Source organism: Jaculus jaculus, chromosome 3 (genome assembly GCF_020740685.1).
Source record: "Jaculus jaculus isolate mJacJac1 chromosome 3, mJacJac1.mat.Y.cur, whole genome shotgun sequence".
NCBI lineage: Eukaryota > Metazoa > Chordata > Mammalia > Rodentia > Dipodidae > Jaculus > Jaculus jaculus.
The window spans coordinates 89,719,028-89,728,835 of NC_059104.1; the positions used below are offsets into that span (position 1 = coordinate 89,719,028).

Sequence of the window (9,808 nt, forward strand, 5' to 3'; positions counted from 1 at the left end):
CAGAACATTAGCATACCCCCAAACTGAATCAAAGAATAACACAAAAATATATGATGATGTACAAAATGCATGCAGATTTTTAGTACTGCTACTCTTTTTTTTAAATTTAATTTATTAGTTTTCTTTTCAGCAAATACAGGCAGTTTGGTACCATAGTTTAGGCTCATCTATGATCTACCCCCTCCCATTGGACCCTCCTTGTTGATGTAAATGGGTCGTGCATTGTGTAGTTAGCCCACAGTTATTGGTATGATAAATGTCTCTGGAAATCATGACCCAACATGTGACTCTGACATTCTTTCCACCCCTCTTCCACAAAATTTCCCTGAGCCATGTTAGGTCATTTTTTGTCTGCTTCAGTGCTGAGGTGTTGGGGCCTCTGAGGCTCTGGCTCTCTGATTTAGTAGGAGTTGATTTTTCTCTGCATTAGTTTCCTTCCCCTTTGTGCTGGTATCCAGTTCACAGGAAAACAGCACCCTTGCTTGTTTCGTCAATTGTCCTTAGTTTCAGTTGGGCCCCTTTTGAGGTATGATGGGGCAGCTCTCTCCTTAGGATCTGCATCTATCTGAAAAAGAGAAGCAGATTCTCCAACGGAGAGTAAGTTAGCACCCAGAAAATTGAGATAACACTTACTTTTTTGATAGAGTTTGATAGATGTAGGCCCTCTTGTACCCCATGATTGATGGTAGCTTGATATTGGAGAGTGGGCTTATGTTTGGGTATGGTTCTGACTTGTTTCCCAGCTCCAGCTATGGGTCCCATACCACTGAGGGGATAAGTTAGCCAAATCAAGAGCAGTTGGTTCCCAACCATGGCTGTGTGCCACTATTGCACTTGTGTGGGCATCACATCTGGTTATTTTTTGCTAATTAGATTAGACAATGAGTTGCTTGGACAGATATTGGTCATTTCCCCCAGTCGCCCATGTAGCACCTTCTGGCACTAGACATGCTGACTGTCTGGGGACTGATTCTCTCCTGGCTTCCAGCCATGCCATTCCATTTTACATGTCAGCTGCGTATGGAGTCTTCAGCAATAGGGTCTTACCACTGGCCTTTGGTGGGTCATCAAGTACTCTGACAGAAGTCTGTCATTGCTTTGGGAAACCTTGTAGATTTCTCTGATCAAAAGCTCATTGTGGATGGTAGCCCCAAGCTAGAAGTGGGGGTTACAGGTCAGTGCCCACTAAGAAATTGAGGAAAAAACATAATTAATATACAACAGTTAGAGAGGGGAGAGGGGGAGAGGGAGGGAGGGAAGATGTAGAAGATTTAGGTTAGACTTGATCCTACCCTCTCCAGTGTCTTGTGGTTCAGGTGTTTCCTGTAAGGGTCTACTGAAGGTTCAGCCATTTGGTCTGTCTTTTAGGAAGTAGAATTTTATGGTACCATTGCTGTGTGGGTCCAGATTACTGTTTTCCACCCTTCGATGCCCTGCCCGCCCTCCCATCCATCCTATTGTCTAGTCCATGAGGTGATTGCTGGGTATGTAAGGTATCTTGGGTAGATTCAGGTTAGGTGTTGTAGATGAGTGAGACTATGTGTCAATTTTTTTGTTCTGTGATTGGGTAAGTTCGCTGAGAATGATCTGTTCCAGGTTCAACCATTTTTCCTCAAATTTCTTTGTGTCATTTTTTTCTTACTGCTGTATGTAGAATTCCATTGTGTAGATATACCACATCTTTGTTAACCATTCTTCTAATGATGGACATCTGGGTTGATTCCAGCTTTTAGCTATTACAAATTGAGCCGCTACAAACATGGTTGAGCAAATCTCTCTGGCCTGTGGTTTGAAGGTTTTAGGGTAGATGCCCAGTAAGGGAATAACTGGGTCTGTTGGTATCTCTATAGTCAGCTTTTTCAGGAGTCTCCATATTGCTTTCCAAAGTGGTTGTACCATCCTACATTCCCACCAACAAGTACTGCTACTCTTATACATCAGTGTTATTTCCTTGTGGAAGGAACTATACTATTCCCCACTGGTCTCCATATTCCCTAATAAAACTCTATATGCTTAGAAAAAGTAGACAATACATTCTGTATATTTTCATTTTTGTTTAAATTATTCACTTTAGACATTAAATTTTTAGAATGTTTGGCAATGCACTTTGGTAGACAAGGTCACATATACAAAGGTAAAGAATATCACAGTGTACTTACAAAAGGCATTTATTTCATTAAATAAGTTTAAATCTTGCTTACAAGAGCCATGTGCCATAATAACCATCATAATTAAAAAAAAAGATTTGAAGAGTTGTAAGAATATTTAGAAGTGTTAGAGGTTACTCTATGTGGATGGACTCTGGGTATCTCAGAATCACTCCATCCACATATCTGAACCTGGGAATCTAATTCTGCTCCAAAACTTTGTTCTCAAATAATTATATATTATAAATAATCTTATGATTGACCATGCATTGACATTTCTGGACTGTTTCCTCATCAAAACTCCAGAAATTATAAACTTTGCTAATGAAAAATGTTCTTTTTCATGTAAAATTTCTTTGAAGGATCTTATTTAGAACAAGTTTGACATCCTTATTCCTCATGCTATAGATCAGAGGGTTCAGCATGGAAACAACAGTAGTATAAAATACAGATGACACTTTCCCTTGGTCTTTAGAGCTGACTGATGATGGCCGCAGATACATGAATGCCAGAGGTCCAAAAAAAACAGCCACAGCAAAGAAGTGGGAGCTGCACATGCTGAAGATTTTGAACCTGCCCTCAGTGGATTTAATGCGGAGGATGCTAGCAATGATGAAGATGTAAGAGCTAAGAATGACCAGGGTGGGAATAAAGATATTAAAAGCACTGAGGCATAAAAGTACTACCTCGTTGATAAAAGTGCTGGAGCAGGCCAGCTCCATCAGTGGAAAAAGATCACAGAAGTAATGGTTTATTATATTGGCCTTACAGAAAAGAACCCTTAGCCATCAGAGTGTATGAACTGCAGCACCAATAAAGCCCATGCCATATACCCCACCAACCATCCAGGAGCAGACTTGATAGTACATGGTCACATTACACAGTAAGGGGTTACAGATGGCAACATAATGGTCATATGCCATAGCAGCCAACATGTGACATTCGGATATAACAAAAACAAGGAAGAAGTAGAGCTGAATCAGGGTAGGAGATGATATTTTTCTCTGTCACAAAGTTCACTAGCATTTTGGGGGTGATGACAGTAGAATAACAGAGGACAATGAAGGACAGGCTGCTGAGGAAGAAGTACATGGGAGTGTGCAGGTGGGAACTGAGCAGGATCAGGATGATGCCCAGGTTCCCCACCACAGTGAGCACGTAGAATCCTAGGAAGAGGAGGAACAGGGGCAGCTGCAGCTCTGGCTTGTCTGTTAGCCCCTCAAGGATGAACTCAGTCACTGTGGAATGATTTCATTTTTTTATAGGTCTTCAATTTAGGAATTAAAAAGTGGGGGGCTGGAGAGATGGCTTAGCGGTTAAGCGCTTGCCTGTGAAGCCTAAGGACCCCTGTTGGAGGCTCGGTTCCCCAGGTCCCATGTTAGCCAGATGCACAAGGGGGCGCACGCATCTGGAGTTCGTTTGCAGAGGCTGGAAGCCCTGGCACGCCCATTCTCTCTCTCTCCCTCTATCTGTCTTTCTTTCTGTATCTGTCACTCTCAAATAAATAAACAAAATTTTTTTTTAAAAAATGGGATATTTTTTTATTATCCTTCCACACATTGAGGTGTGACATAGAATTTAAGTGCTTTTCTAGTTCTCTGACAGTCTCACATTCATGTTAAAGTCTTGAAGAATCTCAAAGCTGTGGATAATGTACAGAATTATTGGGTAGACCTGTCTGTCTACCTTCTAGTCTGCGTGCATTTGTTCCCATTTTATGAACTCATCCCAAATGAAACCCATATAGGGTAATGTTCATGAAGTTTCATAAGAACTTTTCATGGCCTTTCTTATAATACTTATTAGTTCTCTACAAAGAAAGTGCTTTTTAGTTAAAATAACATTCACAAAACTCCCACAGCTAATTCAACCCTTTCTGGTGAGGCATTAAAAGTCTTGCTCATAAGTTAATATACAAACAAGTCCAATATTTCCTTTACTTTTATTTTAAAATAATGTAGTATAATTAGAAGTATAGAAACTCAGATCAGGGGCTGGAGAGATGGCTTAGTGGTTAAGGCATTTGCCTGAAAGCCAAAGGATCCCAGTTCGATTCTCTAGGACCCACATAAGCCAGATGCCCAAGGGGGCACATGCATCTGGAGTTCATTTGCAGTGGCTGGATACCCTGGCCCACCCATTCTCTCTCTCTCTTTCCCTCTTTGTCTCTCTAAAATAAATAAATAAAATATATTTTTTAAAAATTGAAAAAAAGAAACTCAGATAAATGGAATGAAATAGACCTCCCAGAAATAATCTTACAACTATGTATAATTAAATTATTATTAAAGCTTTCTGATAATTCAGTGGGCAAAGGATATTCTTAAAGAAATGGTACTGATATAATGATATAATTAGTTGTAAAATAACCAATACACAACACTTTTCTTAGCCCACATGCCAAAGTTAATTCCAAATAGGTCCTACAACTAAATGTAACAACTAAAGCTAAAACATTATGGAATATATCTAAGAGTAAATATTTGCTACCTTGGAAGTGTTGACACCTGTAGACCAGAGACTATTCTAAAAAACAATAAATTAAACACCATAAAAAGTTTAAAAATTTTGTTGGGCATGGTGGCACACACTTCTAATCCTAGCACTTGGGAGACAGAGGTATGAATTGCTATGAGTTCAGAGCCAGCCTGTAACTACAAAGTCAGCTTGGGCTACAGTGAGACCTTACCTTGCAAAAGTAAAATCAAATGTTTAAAACTTATATTTTGCATCTATGTTCATTCGGGAAATAGGCCGGTAGTTTTCTTTCCTTGTGGCATCTCTGCCTGGTTTTGGGATTAGGGTGATACTAGCTTCACAGAAGGAGTTGGGTAGCTTTCAGTGTCCTTCAATTGTGTGGCACAATTTTAGGAAGATTGGGTTGAGTTCTTCCATGAAGGTTTGATAAAATTCAGCTGAGAATCCATCTGGTCCTGTACTCTTCTTTTTGGGGAGGTTTTTTATTACTTTTTCAATCTCCATGGGTGTGATGGGTTCATTGAGGTGATTAATATGTTCTAAGTTTAGCTTTGGTAGAAAGTATGCATCCAGGAATTTATCCATCTCCTCCACATTATCCAGTTTTGTGGAGTAGAGGTTTTTGAAATAAGTCCTGATGATTCTCCCAATTTCACTTATGTTTGTTGTGATCCCTCCTTTTTCATTTTGACTTATGTTAATTTGGAGGCTCTCCTTTTTTTGCTTGATCAAATTGGCCAGAGGTTTGTCAATCTTGCTTATTGTTTCAAAGAACCAGACCTTTGTTTTATCAATTGCCTTAATTGTTTCCTTGGTTTCCAATTCATTAATTTCTGCTCTGATTTTAATTATTTCTTTCCTTCTGGAGCTCTTTGGGTTGGATTTTTCTTGTTTTCCCAGTGCCTTTAGGTGGATCGTTAGGTTATTGATTTGGGATCTTTCTGTCTTTTTTATGAAGGCATTGAGAGCTATGAATTTTCCCCTGTGGACTGCCTTCATTGTGTCCATTAATTTTGGTATGATGTGTTCTCATTGTCATTCAATTACAGGAATTTTGCAATTTCATTTTTTATTTCAGCCACTATCTATTTATTGCTTAAGAGTGTGCTGTTCAGTTTCCAGGTGCCGTTGGGATTCTTGGTGGGTCTTTTGTTGTTGATTTCTAGCAATATAGCATTGTGATCTGATATCATGCAGGGAATTATGTTGATTTTCCTAAATATGTGGAGGCAGTCTTTGTGACCCAGTATATGGTCTATTTTACAGAATGTTCCATCTGTTTGGATGATCTGTCTATTACTGATAATGGTGTGTTGAAGTCAAGCAACTATAGCTACTTGATATTCAACAAAAGCCTGAACAATATAGGATGGAAAAAAGATAGCATCTTCAACAAATGGTGCTGGACAAACTGGATAATGATATGCAGGAAACCAAAACTTGATCCACACATTTCACCATGCACTGCACTCAAATCCAAATGGATCAAAGACCTCAACATTAGACCAGAAATTAGAATACTACTGGAAGAAAATTTAGGAATTACTTTCCATGATATAGGAATGGAAAAAGACTTCCTGAACAAAACCCCAGTGGCTCACGATCTTAAACAGTCATTTAATCAATGGGATCATATGAAGCTGAAGAGTTTCTTTACAGACAAGCATATTATAAGCAAAACCAATAGGTTACCCACAGAATGGGAGAAAATATTTGCAGGTTATCCAACTGATAGAGGCCTAGTCTCTAGAATCTACAAAGAACTCAAAAATCCAAATAATAAGAAGACAAACACCCCACTCACAGAATGGGGCAAAGTGATGAACAGGCAGTTCACAGAGGAAGATATACAAATGGAAACACACACTTAAGAAAATGTTCATCATCCCTAATCATCAGAGAAATGCAAATTAAAACAACTATGAGATTCCATCTTACCCCAATAAGGATAGCAAACATCAAAAAATCAAATGAAAATAAATGCTAGCGAGGATGTGGAGAAGAAGGAACACTCATTCACTGTTGGTGGGAATGTAGGATGGTACAACTACTTTGGAAAGCAATATGGAGACTCCTGAAAAAGCTGACTATAGAGATACCAACAGACCCAGTTATACCCTTACTGGGCATCTACCCTAAAACCTTCAAACCACAGGCCAGAGAGATTTGCTCAACCATGTTTGTAGCGGCTCAATTAATAATAGCTAAGACCTGGAATCAACCCATATGTCCATCACTAGAAGAATGGACAACTAAGATGTATATCTACACAATGGAATTCTATACAGCAGTAAGAAAAAATGACACAAAGAAATTTGAGGAAAAATGGTTGAACCTGGAACAGATCATTCTCAGTGAACTTACCCTGTCACAGAAAAAAAAAAATCGACACTTAGTCTCACTCAGCTACAACACCTAACCTGAATCTACCAAAGTTACCTTACATACCCAGCAAGCACATGGACTAGACACTAGGATGTATGGGGAGTAAGGGAAGGCCATTGAAGGGGTGGGAATCACTAATCTGGACCCAAATGGCAATGGTACCATAAAATTCTACTTCCTAAAATTCAGGCCAAATGGCTGAACCTTCAGTAGACCCTTACAGGAAATACCTGAACCACAAGACACTGGAGAGGGTAGGATCAAGTCTAACCTAAAACTTCTACATCTTTCCTCTCTCCCTCTCCCCCTTCCCCCTCTCTCTCTCTCCTCTCTAACTCTTGTATATTAGTTATTTTTTTCCTCATTTTCTTAGTGGGAACTGACCTGTAACCCCCACTACCAGCATGGGGCTATCACCCACAATGAGCTTTTGATCGGAGAAACCTACAAGTTTTCCTGGAAGAATGACAGACTTCTGTCAGAGTACTTGATGACCTATCAAAGGCCAGTGGTAAGACCCTATTGCTGAAGACTCCATACCCAGCTGACATGTAAAAGGGAATGGCATGGATGGAAACCAGGAGAGAGTCAGTCCCCAGACAGTCAGCATGTCTAGTGCCAGAAGGTGCTACATGGGTGACTGGGGGAAATGACCAATATCTGTCCAAGCAACTCATGGTCTAACCTACTTAGCAACAAATAACCTGGTGTGATGCTCACACAAGTTCAATAGTGGCACACAGTTATGGTGGGGAACCAACTGCTCTTGATTAGGCTAACTGATCCCCTCAGTGGTACGGGACCCATAGCTGGAGATGGGAAACAATCAGAACCATATCCAAACATAAACCCACTCTCCAATATCAAACTACCCTCAATCATGGGGTACAAGAAGGCCTACACCTATTAAACTTTCTGTCAAAAAAGTAAGTGTTACCTCAATTTTCCGGGTGCTAACTTACTCTCCATTGGAGAATCTGCTTCTCTTTTTCAGATAGATGCAGATGCTAAGGAGAGAGCTGCCCCATCATACCTCAAAAGGGGCCCAACTGAAAGTAAGGAAAATTGGCGAAAGAAGCAAGGGTGCTGTTTTCCCAATGAACCAAATACCAGCAGAAAGGGTAAGGAAACCAACACAGAGAAATATCAACTCCTACCAAATCAAAGAGCCAGAGCCTCAGAGGCCCCAACACCTCATCACTGAAGCAGACCAAAAATGAACCCAACATGGCTCAGGGAAATTTTGTGGAAGAGGGGTAGAAAGAATGTCAGAGTCACATGTTGGGTCATGATATGCAGAGACATTTATCATACCAATAACTGTGGGCTAACTCCACAATCCACTTATATCATGATACATTTACATCAACAAGGAGGGGTTATTGGGAGGTGGTAGGTCATGAATGAGCCTAAACAATGGTAAAAAACTGCCTGTATTTGCTGAATAGAAAACTAATAAATTTAAAAAACGAAAGTATGAAAACATTGAAGAAATACTCATTAAATAACTTCCTTGAGATAATTATTTATAAATAGAAGTGTTACCTAAAAAAAAAAACTTATATATTAAAGGGCACAGCCCAAGGCTTGACATATGGGTCATAGGTAATAGGTCAGACACAAGTGGCACACATGTTTGTAATTCCAATGTTTTCACTGCAATGGGAGACAGAATCATGAGAATCTTGAAGCTCATGAATCAGCAAATCTGCTATTGACAATGGAAATAAGAAGAAACTAATCTCAAACAATGTGAAAGGCAAAAATACAATTCATAAATTTAAGAGATAACACACAGAACAGGTAAGTATTGTTAAGTATACATTTGAGGAAGAACTTTTAGGTAGTATGCATAAAGAATTCTTAATTGTTAACTCTTGTATATACCTTCTATAAATAGAATCATTTAATATTTATACTTCTGTGGGTACCTCATTTCACTTACATAGCCATTCCTCAGATTACTTCAGAGAAAAAAAATGTTTATATAAAGATGCTGGGATGACTTAGAACCATTATAATATTGAAATTTAGCATCAGACCTGAAACTCTGAAACTGCTAGAGGAAAAAGTAGGGGAAACCCTTCAACATATTGGTCTTGGCAAAGACTTTCTGAATACAACCCCAATTGCTCAGGCAATAAAACCACAGATTAATCACTGGGACCTCATGAAATTACAAAGATTTTGCACTGCAAAGGACACAGTGAAAAAAGCAAAGAGGCAACCTACAAAATGGGAAAAAATCTTCGCCAGCGATATATCTGATAGAGGATTAATATCTAGGATATACAAAGAACTCAAAAAGTTGAATAATAAGGAATCAAACAAGCCAATCAAAAAATGGGCTATGGAGCTAAATAGAGAGTTCTCAAAGGAAGAAATACGAATGGCATATAAGCATCTAAAAAAATGTTCTACGTCACTAGTCATCAGGGAAATGCAGATTAAAACTACATTGAGATTCCATCTCATTCCTGTCAGATTGGTCACCATCATGAAAACAAATGATCATAAATGTTGGCAGGGATGTGGAAAAAAAGGAACCCTTCTACACTGCTGGTGGGAATGCAATCTGGTCCAGCCATTGTGGAAAACAGTGTGGAGGTTCCTAAACAGCTAAATATTGATCTACCATATGACCCAGCTATAGCACTCCTAGGCATATATCCAAAGGACTCATCTCATTTCCTTAGAAGTACATGCTCAACCATGTTTATTGCTGCTCAATTTATAATAGCTGGGAAATGGAACCAGCCTAGATGTCCCTCAACAGATGAGTGGATAAGGAAGAGGTG

The 9,808-nt window shown here is 39.2% G+C and overlaps 1 pseudogene; it reads right to left on the minus strand.

Moving 5' to 3' along the window:
• Positions 1-2,488: 2,488 nt before the first annotated feature.
• LOC105944919 lies at positions 2,489-8,541 on the minus strand (annotated as a pseudogene).
• Positions 8,542-9,808: the final 1,267 nt, after the last annotated feature.